This window comes from Apus apus, chromosome 2 (genome assembly GCF_020740795.1).
Source record: "Apus apus isolate bApuApu2 chromosome 2, bApuApu2.pri.cur, whole genome shotgun sequence".
NCBI lineage: Eukaryota > Metazoa > Chordata > Aves > Apodiformes > Apodidae > Apus > Apus apus.
Window position 1 is genome coordinate 14968876 of NC_067283.1, and position 13865 is coordinate 14982740.

General features: G+C 39.5%; 1 protein-coding gene across 4 annotated transcripts in view; it reads left to right on the top strand.

Annotated features, from left to right (window-relative positions):
• The window catches only part of NRP1 (neuropilin 1), a 112110-nt gene that overhangs the window by 21812 nt on the left and 76433 nt on the right, over window positions 1–13865 (top strand). The gene's annotated exons all lie outside the window — the stretch shown is intronic.

The following is a 13865-nucleotide window of genomic DNA, read 5'->3' on the forward strand; positions in this document are numbered from 1 at the left end:
GTGATCCATCAAAGAGGCTTCTTCCTGGCAAAAGAGGTACTGTACAGTATTAGTTACCAAGTGGAGGGAATATTTAACAGAAGGCAGGGTGGGTATGTGTGCAGGAAACACAGTGTATTTGCTGCAGAGTCGCCACGTAGCTGGAAGTAGAGGTATGAGCAGGAGTGGTTAGCAAATGTAATTTAGACATTATTATGAGAAAAAGAGTGAGAAAGTGCAGAAAGAGCTCCTAATTTCACCTGATTTGTCCTTCTAAAAGCCCGATATCTCCTCTAAACTGGATAGCTGGGATTTTCCTGTGGCTTATGGGGAGGGAGATACATTCAGCAAAAACACTTCCCACTTTAAGACTGATCACCAGGATAAATCATTCTTTCAAGGTGCCTTTATCTCTCTCCCCAGAGTATGGAGGGATAACTAACTCAGAGTATCTTCCTGGGTTTTAGACAACTACTGTGAAGTGAAACAAATTCCACCCAAATTCCTCAGAAATGGCTGCTCAAAGTGGACAGGAAAGCTGGCAGACTTAGCTGCAGAAGCTCACTTCTGTCATGGTGAACACAGAGGTAATTGCCAGGGCTGGTACAGCACTGCCCATGTCAAGGAGATTTTAAAAAAAATCTTGTTACTGGAAGTTGTTTGTTGTGTCATAGGCTTTAATGCACAACAAGCAGTATCATTGGTTTACAAACGAAAATGAAAACAGAAGATGAGCACGAGACCTTTATTTCCTGTTGATATGGAAGCAAACATTTTATTTGAGAACTGAAACTGCTGTCTTAAAATTTATCACATGTTGATGTACTTACAGTGTAAAATTGTGTTTGCTTAGGCAGTATTACCTGCAGCTTCTGTGGCTTGGCTCAAAGCCTTTTTGAATCTCAGTGGGACAGGCTGACAAACCTGTGCTCACTGGCCTGTGGTGCCCAAAGTCACTCCCGCAAACCACACACACCACAGGAGCATGTTGGTCAGCAGTTAAGAGGTCTTCTGGAGCAAAGAAGGTACTTGATAGGACATAAGGATATGAGCAACATCTCTGAAGAGGAAAAGAGTGGAAAGCAAAATATTGGAGTATAAATGCACACAACATGAGCTGCCTAACTCAGCAAAGGCAGTTCATTCGCTTGAGCTTTCTAATTCTTCTCTTAGTACACACTCAGCCCTGTTTAACACATGCTTGAACCCTGCTTAAATTAATGTAGCCAACAGGTGCTTACAATTAGGCACACGCTTAGTAATGTGACTTAAGTTAAGGCCCAAATATTCCAGCTTCAACACATGAACAAGACTGTTTCTATTAAGATGGAGCATTGCACGCTAGGATTTATAATCACTACGGACCACACCAGATGGACGATGAAGCACTATGAAGTGCTTTTGTTCAGAAGACTGTTCTGATTTAGGTCTGGGCTCAAAACTTTTTCTTAAGGGTCAAAGCAATGACTCTGTCTTAGACTAAGTTATGAAACACAAATCCTGAAGTTCCTGTTGATGCAGAACTCCCACAGACTTGAAACATGCAAATAAGATGCAGTTCATCTGCATCCTAAGACTCCTGGCAGGTTGTCAGGGCAGTGTCCTTAAGTTTCTAATGTTTTGCTAAATTACAGTAAATAGTTCTGTAGTTTAGAACTCAGGAAGAATAGAGGACACTGCATTTTCACTTCAAGTCTGATATGTTATCTCCACCTTATGTAACTAAAATAGGGTGGACTTCAACAGCAATAGGTTAAGCAGCAATGATGCCAGGATTTTTTTATTTTTTTTTTTGCTGAGGCTTTAGCCAAGCTGAAGACACAATGTTAATCTAGAATTGTTTCTCTTTTTCCTTAAATAATATTTTTATTGAGCAAGAAGCGGATGCCAGAATGGCCTTTTGATCAGCTAAAACCAACAGTGTCTCTAAGGGAATCTTTCCTGTTTATTGTATGCTGCTGCATTTGAAAAATGCTAGCCTACAGTACAGCTAGACTCCTTAACATACAACAAGCAGGGCAAAACAGGATGAGGCCAAAATGGGAACTGTATGTCACAGGAACTCAAAAAGGCAGGAAGTAACAAAAGAAGTAGAAATTCTTGATTAAAAGTATAATTATACCAGCTTGTGCAAGAGGATAATGACTTTCAAATGTCAGGCTTTGTGCGTGTTCACAATGATAAAGCTATTAAACCATATGTACTGTTCTTAATTCCATTTCTTATGGCAAGCCATTTAGGATCCACAACTATTCTGTCCACTAAAATTTCAAGTATTTCTCCAGCAGTATATTCAAAAAGATTAAAAGGACTGCTAAGTAGAGCAGTACCAACCAGGACTGCTGCACAGCAGTTTAAAACGTGACAGATATTCTGTTATAAGCCCCTATTTTCAAGGATTTAAATATCAACCATAAAAATTCAGTCCAAAGATAAAAGTCAGCCAAGGAGTGAATATTGAAACCTTATTTGTTAAAATAAAAGCACCTAATTTTTTGCAGTTTAGAAGTTTATGTGTAAAAATTAATAACATCTTAGAATATTTTCTGCAGATCTGTAACTGACAAGTAAATCTAATTAAAAAATTAACTCAGTAAGAAATTAACCCTTAAATCAGTCAGTGGCTTTGTTATTTCAGAAAATTAGTTAAGAGAAGATAGTCACAAACAAGTTACCAAGTTTTAAAACCACTGCTGCACAGTTGAACTTGGTGCAGCTCTTCATTGCTGGTAGAAAATCCCCATTTCCTTCAGTGGTAATTAGGTCAAATGTTAACTTCCTCATAAGGAAGTTAGATTCTGAACGAAAAAGTACGAGCTCAATTTTGCTCATTTGGTAAAATGTTCAGCTATAATGTCAGTAGAGTTGCCTCCAAAGACAGGAAGTCAAAGGTGTCACTGGTGTCACTGGGATTGCTTTAGCCTTCCCCAGCATTTTGGTTAGAGCTTCTGATCCCAGGCTGTGGGATGGTGTTGCTTCCCAACTGAAGCTGGTAATGACATGTTTTATAATTATAGGCACATGCCAACAGCAAAGTTATAGAATAAACTGTCATTACCAGATGGTTCAGTGTTTCAGGGGAGAAGATGTTAGCAGAGAATTCTGCAACAGCTTCCGCAAGTCCTACCCAGCAGGTGATATTTATGGACTGTTTACAAGATTTTCACATATGGCATTCTCAAAAGGTTTTTAACTTTTATACTCTGCCATCCAGTTTATTTATTTTACAAAAATCCCACTCCAAAGGTCAGCTACATTCTGTCTGTCTCAGCAACTCCAAACCTAGGGAAAAATACAAAACATAATCAGCATGGAAGAGTTAAACAAATGTGCTTTTAAACATGGTAGAGATGGTTTTCTGTCTTGTTCTAGTATATGTTAGACCCTGTGCCTCCTGGCATTAGGCATCATTTAAATGAGAGTACTGCGTATCACCTCTTTCAGATTCAGATTATCTGTGTTCTTTTCTGTGGAAATGTCTGTACATTTTCAACACTGCTCAGTTCGTGAGAAAGCAGGCAGGAACAAACCAAGGGAACAAAGATTATGTCAAAGTGGGTGAATAATACTGAAGTGATTATGATGCATCTATTCTTCTTTTCAAAATCTTCAGAAGAAACTGTCCTTTCCTTTTCCAGCTTCCAAGCAGGACAAGGAAGCTCATTTCAAACCCTTCCAGCCTGACTCGGCTCTTGGTGTTGAGTTTCTTTCTCTGAGCCTCCTCCATTGCTCCATTTTATTCAAACATTTAGGCTAAACCCAGTGCTGACTACTTGAGTAGATCCCATGCTAAGTAATTAATCGCGGCTCTTGTCTGCTCAGTTAATTTTGTGGGTGCAAAATGTGCTTGCGTACAGGGAAGCCACTGATCAGCTTTTTGATTTGGATCTTGAACATCACTCTTGCTGGGAGGTGTTAGTACCTCAAAGTTAAATTTACTGTAGAAGATCAGTGACAAAATTTCAACATTTGTTTGCATGGTTAAATCTCTGATTCACAAAAGCAATATGATTACAGGGCAACTATTATTTATACAATGTCTGATTTGTGATATATGTATATAATCAATTGCAAATTACGTGTTTTTCAAACATCTGCTGTAGTTTATTGTGAGTCTATTAGAGGATATCTAATATCCAGTAAGAAATTATGTGTAAGAAACCCATCACCTCTTTCCTGGCAGGAGAGCCTTGTAATTCAGAGGCTGTCTATCTTCTTTGTTTTATCAACCCTTTGGATTTGTGGATCTAAGGCTTTCTGCTGAACCATCATGAAAATACCTTCATGTTGTTTCATGTCTGCCACAATAAGCCTCTTTTCTGACCAAGAGAACAAAGCAGTTATACACTATGCAAAAATGGGCACAGCTGTAAAACAGGCATTTGTTGAAAGCAATGAATAGTGCTGTTAGAAAAATAACGAAATCCATATTTTCAAGTCAAAATATTTTCATCAGCTGGTCATATTGTTTAGGAATACTGCCCAGCAGTATAGATTCCCTTTGCTCTTAGGAGTCCCATGTACAAACTTGGGAAGCAGGATGTGCGGTTGCTCATAGAATGCACAGGGAGGTTTGCAATTTCTGGTCTCATGCAAGTTTAGTCAAACCTCCACAATTCACAAGTTCCACATTCTTCACTGGAGGAAGAACACTTGAAACCACATCTTAGCTGCAAGGTATAAAAGCAGCTATTAAATATACCTACTGCTACATGTTTATAGGTGTATTAAGGAGGATTTGCCTTGGGCTAGGCCTCAGCAGGTCAAATTGCATCCACTTAAATTAATAGAGCCATGTCAGTTTTCAGTTTTGGCAGAGCTGGAGCAGCAGGACAGGACACCGTGCAAGTCCTGCAAGCAGGACCAGAAAAGTTCTGCAAGAAGGACTTGAAAATATTTTCAAATTGCAGATTTCAAATTGCTTTTTAAGAGCTGAGATTCTTCAGTCAGGAATACCTGTTCTCCTCCTGCAAATACTTGGCTCCACCAGCAGAACCTGCATACTGCCATACCCTCTGCTACCAAAGTCCACAGAGTTTCACAAAATGCCAGAGAACAGCATGATTGCAGAGTGCAGGTTTTGTTGGTTCCCTGTTGGATAAGGTGTCTTCCACAGTCCCGTGCACTGGACGCTGCTGCTGCGTGGCTCCCTTGGGGCTCTCGGTCCCAGCCGGGGGGCAGACTGTCATGGGTGCCTTTTTCCCTTGTCTTTTCTTCTCAGCCTGGAAGAGGTTCTGTTATCTCTGTGAGAATTTAACTTATGCAGAGACCGTGGGATCAGAACTGTAGCTTACTCTGTTACACCTAATTAGCCCTGGGAATTCATTTCCACAACACGGAACTAGGCCAAGAACATAGGTAGCTTTACGAAAGAAAATGAAGGATTTGCAATGAAGATGTGGAATATCCATAATTACATTTCATATGATACAAAATAATTAAGGGATATAAGCCATAATGGTTCATGGCATAATCCAAATTCTAACAGATGGGGATACGATGAAATTTCCCCATGGGAAAGTGATTTTGTAATTGCAGAGGTGGGTGTATTCCATTTACTTCTGTATTTATTTTAGCTGTATATTTATATTTGTATAAACATTAAGGGAAAGCATCAATCTGTAACCTCTGGGTATTTTTACTGTTTCTTTAAGATACAGAAGTAATTGCTGCATACTTCTTAAAGAATAAAAGGGGAAAAAAATTAAACCCCTCATTTTTTCCCCCACCCACACATTTCTCTTCACTTCTTATATCCCAGCCCTCTGCAAAAGCCTGGGAATAGATTCACAAGCACATGTGAAAAATGATAGTTTCACATGGCTGTAGTAGGTTCACATCCTTATTATGTAAATGAGTGGTTTTGGTTTGGGCGTCTCTTTTGTGGTTTTTGTGCAGATGGTTAAATACTTAAACACAGTGGGCCAAATTGTTCCTACTGGAATTTCACTGGCTTTCGCTAAATTACACCAGGAATTGAAATAGGCCATGGAACCAAAATCTACTTTTGTGTATAATGTAATAGCCAAATGGGTAATGGGATTGCTGCACAGTAGCAGAAAGAAAAAAGGAACCATGAGCAGATTTCCTTTTGTCTGTTCAGTAATTAATGAAGTACCTGGTGAACGACAGATCTGAGAAACCTCGCATTGCTCCTGTGATCTGCACTTCCTCCAGACAGGTAAGCGCAGAGCCGTGTGGCTGGAGACTGATTAATTAGCCCAAGCCTGTTGTAAAATCTTTAGGAAACAAGTGGTGTCTGTTTTCTTTTGCACAGGATGCCAAGAGATGTATTTAAAGTGTGAGAGTCAAAGGTCAGTTTGACATCACATACTCTAAGAAAGAACCCTTGCTTGGAGCCCTCTTCTGTGCTAGAAATACTGTCTGTGAGCTGTGAAGCTATTGTACTTGATAAGAGAAGGAGTGGGATTAATCTGCTGCAAGGAAAATTTAGGTTAAATATTATGAAAAATGTTGTAACTAGGAGATCACTTAAGCAAAGTAGCAGCCTGTCAAGGGAGACAGTCTAGGCTAGAAGTGACACTTTTCTATCAGAGCTGGTTTGGAGAATAATTAATAAGTGTTTCTCTTTGAATGGGGGGAGGGGTTCCAGGCTCCACTAGAGATCTCTGCCAAACCAAATGCACCTACAAATCTCACAGACACCCTGCGAGTTAATGCCTATGTACAGATAAAATGGAGCTCTCTGAAAAGCCTTTTCCAGCCTCTTCTCAGCTTGTGTTACATATTCTAAATGTAAATTAAATGCAAATACTTTGAGCTGTTTGCCACAAAGCAGTTTACAATCTCCTGCACTAAATCTGACACACTGGAAATGTTAGAGGCTGTAGTAATGGCTCACAGAATTCTTTCAAAAGTAATTGGGTTGCAACAGTGAAAAATTCTGCTCCAATTTCTATGATTTCTTATGCCTGTCTCGTATTTATTTTCAAAAAGTTCTCATTATGTTTTACTATTTGTAAGTTTTAAACCCATCTCTTCCTCTATCAAAGTTAATGAATGTGTTAACATTGCATTCAGTGAAAAAATGCATAAGCTAGATGTGTGGCTGAGGTTCTAAATGTTCTGCTAAGGTTTTTATCTTCAGATTGTTCAGGCTTATCCGCTTGCACTGAACCACAGATAATCACGTATCTTTCTTTCTGTCTTTGCTTTGGAAAGATAAAATTTGTCATTTCCTAGCATTATATCCAAGTGCAGAAAACTGCAAAACAAATGCATTACTTCTACATTATTTGGGGAGTGCAGTGTGTTAAATTCATTTTCAAAATCAGATTACAGGAGGTTAAATCTCAGTCCCTAATTTGTGCCAACATAATTGGTAAATCATCTTAACAAAGGGCTAAGGAATTATTGCCATGATAATAACAGAAAATTTGAACTTGGCAGGTTTATAAATTGGCCTGTCTAAAAAGCCTTTGTAAAGATTGTTCTCCACCATCTCCAGTTGAGTAGTGCTTCATAAAAGTAAGCATTCATTTTGCCCACTAACGGGTTTCGGCAAAGCAAAGGGGGGCGTAGGCAACACGAAACTTCATCCATAGCTTTACACCTATTGCACCCTACAGAGCCACAACCCAGGGAACCAGAAGAAAGAGATCAAAAGACTTTAAAAATGTCAGGCAACAGGATCTTATTTAAATTATTAGGTGAGATGACCTCTTGTTTTTAACAATAGCAAAACTATCATGAAGCCTGTTTTCTTCTCTTCCTTTTATGCTGCTTTTTCAAAGGCTAATGGAAATTGCATGTAGAAATTGTATTTCTAGTATTTCCAGCATCAGTTTGGACAACATTTGAAAACATGTTTTTGTAAAACAATGTGACATTCAAAGGTATTTGAATCATGTAGAAGCTGGAGGATTTGTAACAGGTTCTTAACTAGTATTGAATGAAATGAAACAAATCTGAGAAAAAGCCAGAAACCTGCCTTAGGTGAGGCTGATAAGCACTTAGGGAATGTAAGAAGGCTTATCTGTAATTCTTTTCAGTGATTCAGCTTTAAGAATTTTGCATTTCTAACTCACATACACATGCTAAAAAGTCTTTTTTTTTTTTTTTCATTTCCAACAGTTTAAATAATTAAAACCATATAAGTAGAGATTTTTTTCTTGTTATTTATGTTGGCTTTATTGCAGAATGATAGATATTGTCCCAACCTGATGTAATATTGAAGAACAGTGAAAGCTTTCTCCCAAGCTCTGTGTGAAACCTCAATGCTGCTAAATACTTGTGCACATGAGTAGTCTCACTGACATCAGCAAAAGCAGGGCTGTGCAGTCTCTTTCTTAAAGTATGTCATGTACACATCAATTCTTGATACTATTGTTTTTATGTTAGATATTGGCAGGTGAAGCATATGGCCTGAATATGATACTGTCTGATTATTAAACCTCTCTAGCTTACGGAGCAATTCACAATTCTAAATCATATGAGTAGTGGATAGAACTGATTTAGTAAAGCACTAATTAGCCAAGATGGATGTGCTTAAAATGAAAGAAATACAAATAAAAGTTTGTCAATATACACATGATTAATTATCACACTTAAAAAGCAGTTTTCACTTTGTCTCCTATTAATGGATATACATGTCTGTGTGTCTGTGTTTATGAAGGGTGGGCTGAAATGAGGGAAAAGATCTCTGCACTATTCTGTCTTCCTTACTTATATTAACGCATATGAGATTCTGTTACAGAATAACACAGATATTGCAGACTAGGAAGACAGAATGGGCTATTTTTAGGATTCAATTCATATGAAACGATTTTCACTTCCCTTATAGCAACTCCCTGATTTTCTTTTCTTGAAGTGTGTTGGCTTAAGGTAGATGGGCAGGGGACTGCAAAATTGAGGTGAGCGGGACTTGCATCCTTCAGGATTAAAAGCATGAGGAGACAAAGTATGTGTTGGAGAGGAGCAAGCTTAAGTTCTGGGTGTAAAGAGCACTGGTCATACTGGATGAAAGGCATTTCACATTCAGAATGGCTTGCCCTAGTGAAGTGTTTGTTAATATGCTTCCTTCCTCTCATGTTGCCTCAGGTATCTAAGACAGTTCCTATGAGTAAAACAGAGGGAGAGTCATTTATAAAGTGACAGACTCATTCCAAGGCTGGCAGGGAATATCGTTAACCTCACAAGTCTTGATGTGACTGAAGAGGCTCGAGATCTGTATGGGAGACAAGTCTGAAAATTAACAGCCTCATTAATCAAATCACAATGTTTTGACAACTTCATGGTGTGTATGTAATCTATCCTGTATGCAATTTGGCTAAGGCTTTTATGCAATGAGATGTTTTTTTGCAATAACTTTGTGTGAAAAGACTCCATCTCACAGTACAATTACTGGATTATGTGCTGATTATCAAAAGGTGAAAAAAGGATTATTAAGGAGGTAGTACATCTCCTTGTTTCCTATTCTGTTTTCCTGACTGAAGTATAATCACCACCTTCATTTAGAAAATCTGAGGTGACCAGTCTCTCACACCTGAACTCAGGTAAAGAAAATACCCCTCTTTGAGGAAGGAATCATTTGAATCCAGTTGCCCAATATGTTTAGTGAAGGGTAAAACAAATGCAGTTCATGTGCTGGATAATGCCCTGCCATGACACAACAGAGCATCTCCCTCAGATAACCAGTTCTCCAGGGCAGCAGGATGCTCAGCACAGGGTAATGCAGAGTAATTCTGGTTCTTCCAGGTGTCAGACAATCATTTTCTGCTTAAAAATAGACTCTCCCCCAAATTCTCTGTTCTTCAGACTCCTCGTAAGTACCTGTCTTAAGGAGCTTATGGATATATGGTAGCCTCTTTCCACACCTAGGGATTTATGCCAAGGGCTTATTAATACTTTTGAGTCTTAATTGTGTAAATCCCTGCATATCTAGACAAGGCCACATCCATTACTATTTCTGGGTTATAAAGAAATGTTATTGCTTGTTATAATGTGCTTAGTAGAACAAGGTTTGATGTAGTCACAAGAGTAGCAAAGGGCCATATTTCACTATGAACATTTTTAAATGGAAGGTCACAAAAAATACATCGTCTTTTAAGTTTCTTTGTCCTTCTTCTTCATTGTCCGTATGCAAAGGTAAAAAATGTAAATCAAAGCTAGAAAGGGTTAGGAGCAAGAATGCATGTATTTTGTAGATATATCAATTTACAAAAGATTTATTAAACCATAAAATTAATGTTGGTGTCACTACCTATCTTAATACAATGCCTTCAAACTCTTTCAGGGAAGTACCAAAAGACTGAGAAACTGAATGGGGAAGTTATCTGGCACTTGACTACATTGAACAGTGATGGCACAGGAACAGAGCCTGTGCCTTCACCCTTCCAATCCCATCTCCTCCCACTTTCTCCCATCATCTCCCATCTCCCTAAACACCCTAGGCCCCATCATACCGAGGGTGATTAGGCTCACATTTGCTTACATTTGAAGCATGAAATCTCAACTCTGTCTTTAATTTCCTGATTTTATGGCCCTGTTAGCTACTGTGTGAGCAGTAGAGAACTGTAATGACATGGGAGGTTTACAGGTGACTAAACAGACAACTCCTGGGTAGCAAAGCCATCCTGCCTGATTGCCTTCCAACACTCCTGCCTTCTCAGACAGTGGCTCTCACAGAAGCAGAATCACTCCCAGTTTCCACCCTGCTGCATGGTGGACATATATGAACCCATGCTGCAGTCAAAGATGTGACTGTGACATCCATAATGGTGCCAAATCCTTACCCTATTAGTGGCAAAGCTGTGGTAGCAGAGGTTTTATTGCCCCTGGTGAGAGTATTCAGCACTGAACAGTCTCTCTGACATTACTAGTACCTAACCCCGTTTAATAAAAAATAGTTCTGACATGTGTCCCTGTGTTGTAATCACATTGCCAAATACAAGAACAGCAATTTTTGATGGAGTTTATCACTGCTCTGAGTAGCACCATAAATGATCAGTGCTATTATTTTCCCAGAGCATAATGCTGCATAAAAACCTTACTCAGGTGCTTCTGATTGGATACATGCCTTCTTTGCTAGCATGAGAGGCTCTTCCATGATCCTTATCCCTGTGGGAAAAAAAGAGACAATCCTTCATCAGTTCCTCTCTTGCCTCTCTGCTAGTTCTGATTTCTGTGAATTCCCATGTGGAATTTTTACAGGGGAAGGGACAAAGGTTTGAAGTATTTCTCAGAGTTGTCTGGGTGATGTAGTTCCTACATTAGACGTGTGGCAATCACACAAGGGCAGAGGATACTTCATGGTTCCACACTGTTTGAGGAGATTCACTGGAGCTGTTTCAGGAATCTGTTCATCTCAACATGTGTTGGTACTGTGAGTCAGGCAGGATTTTGCCTTTCCAATAGTCTGTTAGTCTCTTGATATCCCTTTGTTCGGAGAGAGAGAAAGAAGGGCTGGCTTTACAGTGCCCATGAGACCAAATTCAGGTTAAAGCTAATGAGAAATGTGTACATTTAATTTGCTAAAGGGTTTTTCTGCATGTTTCAGGAAAGAGCGGAGATTATTACCATTTCACCCCTGTAATAAAAAACAGGATCCTGTATCTTGGAAATGTTTACAATGTAACAAAATGAGGTTATGTTAGGTTGTAAAATTTTAAAGGGGACTACATGCTGACACCTAGGCTCAACAGCATGAAACACGTGAGCTGTTCAGACAGGGAGGGTTTGTATTTAAATGTTATGAAAATCATGTTTCCATTTGAGAAAAGCAAGTTCTTTTGACAAAAAGTTTAAGATTCCCCAACTACAGAGCCTCTTCCTGCCAGGTACCAGGTGTTTTCTTCAGAGCAGGTGATCAACACAGTGCACCTGGCTCAAAGCTGTGTGTGATGTTGGTTATTTGGGTATCTTAGCGCTGAGAGAGCAAAACTGCAGGTGTCCCTGTTGTTAGTGTGCTACAAGGTGACAGAGTCTGGCTGCAGGGTGGGCGGAGGGAGGACAGCTCCAGCAGTGCACCTTGTGGCCTGCCGTGCACCCACACAGTATCTAGGAGGTGGAGAAGGAGTCCCTGCCAGAAGGAGTCCCTGATCCCTTCTGTGGAAGGCAGACATCTCTTTGAGCCAACTCGGGGCTCAAAGTGAGGAAAGGGATGGGGCATTATCTCATTTCCTTCCCAGACTTCCTACTACTGTTTTGGGCAATTTATACCTTTAAGAATGCATAAGGCAAACAAACCTTGTTCTCCCTAGTGTGTGAAAGCCTGTCTTTTGCATTCTTAAACTGCAAAGGAAAGTGTGGTGGTATCTCGCTCAGATTCTCTGCACGTACAAGGGAGTCCAACCCAAATATATTTCACAGCTAGTCTGTCTGGGTTAGTGTGCTGCTTGCCATGAGTGAAGGAGAGGAAAGAATCAATGCTTAATACCACAGAATCTTATTCAGATTGTTCTTGTATGCTTATCACTACTAAGTAGACAAACAAAAATAAAAGCATTAATAGATACCTGACTAGAAGAATAAACGAAACAAAAGTTATCAAATTGGATTTTAGCCATTTAATTACAGAGTAGGTGTTTTCATCAGCTGTGTGATGGTTTATTGTCTTTCAAGGCTAATTATTGCAATTGATTAATGAAGACTTAGAGCACCACTCTCTATGGGTAACAAAAGGAAACAAGATATAACACCATTTATGTTTGTAATTCATTGAGTTACTATAGGTCCCCTTGATATTTCAGGTAATACATTATAATAGCTCCATGTCATAGTGTCTATTTTCTCGAGTAGAAAGCAAGGCCAAGAGCCTGACCCATGAAATGCAGAAGACAAATCAATATCATTATCCCATGCTCTCTCGAACCCAGTAACAGACCTTCCTTGAAGACTGTATTTTTCTGCATCGCAGCTGTTCAAGCAGCCAGGACAAGAATGGAAGAGAGTGGTTCTAGGAGAATATTACTGCTGACCTGAAAAGCAGCAGTTTCTGTGTGTGGGTGTTCATGCTGACTTAGGTTTTGCACTGCCCTGATTCCAAAGACAGGGGTTGTCTCAAAGCCATGTGGCTCCAAACAAGATTTAACCTTCACTGAATGTAGGTCCAACTGTTCAGCAGATTTAAGAGAGTGTATCTCAAGAAGTTGCACGGATGAGAGAGGAAACAGAAGTGGAAAGAAGACAAACTCATTCCCATCTAATGAATACTTCCTTGATGTCTGTGCAGCTCCCGCTGGGGATTTCAGCTGGCGCGCATGTAGCAGTATGGTCCCAATTACTGTAGTCCACGAGCTGTGTATGTGTTTGTGTTGTGTGTATGTTCATTCCTCTGCTTGCTTTCACAGAGAAGTATTTAGTGCCAGAAGAAAACTATGCAAAATTCTTTACCAGACACTTGTGAATTCTGGCAGGTTTTCAACTCAGTTTTCCATTGTAAAATAACTTAGGCCCATGCACCTCTGATGCAGCTCCACTAAACTGTAAATTTCTACCAGGGATGATGGTGATCTGCTGTGCTCGTTCCCCTTCCTGTAAGTCATTATCACATGCCTCTCTTTCTAAGAAAGACATTTTTATGAGAGGTGGATCACTGGGGTGGGTTTTTTTGTATGGCTGGTTTGCCCCATGCTCCAGCTGTAACAATGCAGTTTCACTAGGCGCTGGGTCATATGGCTGACCTCAGCTAACAAGCTGTTCCTGTTTTTAGGCTACTGGGAATGTTTATTGGTCACTGTTTTCCTCCATTCTAAACACATAGTTATTTCTCAAGACCCATGTAAATCATAAGGTCACAAAACTCATAAAAATTGTGACATTCTCTGTGATACAGGACACAAATGAACTAACTTAGCAGGCTTAGCAGCTTTGAACATCTATGATATATTTTATCATAATATAAATACATTAATTGAATTGATACA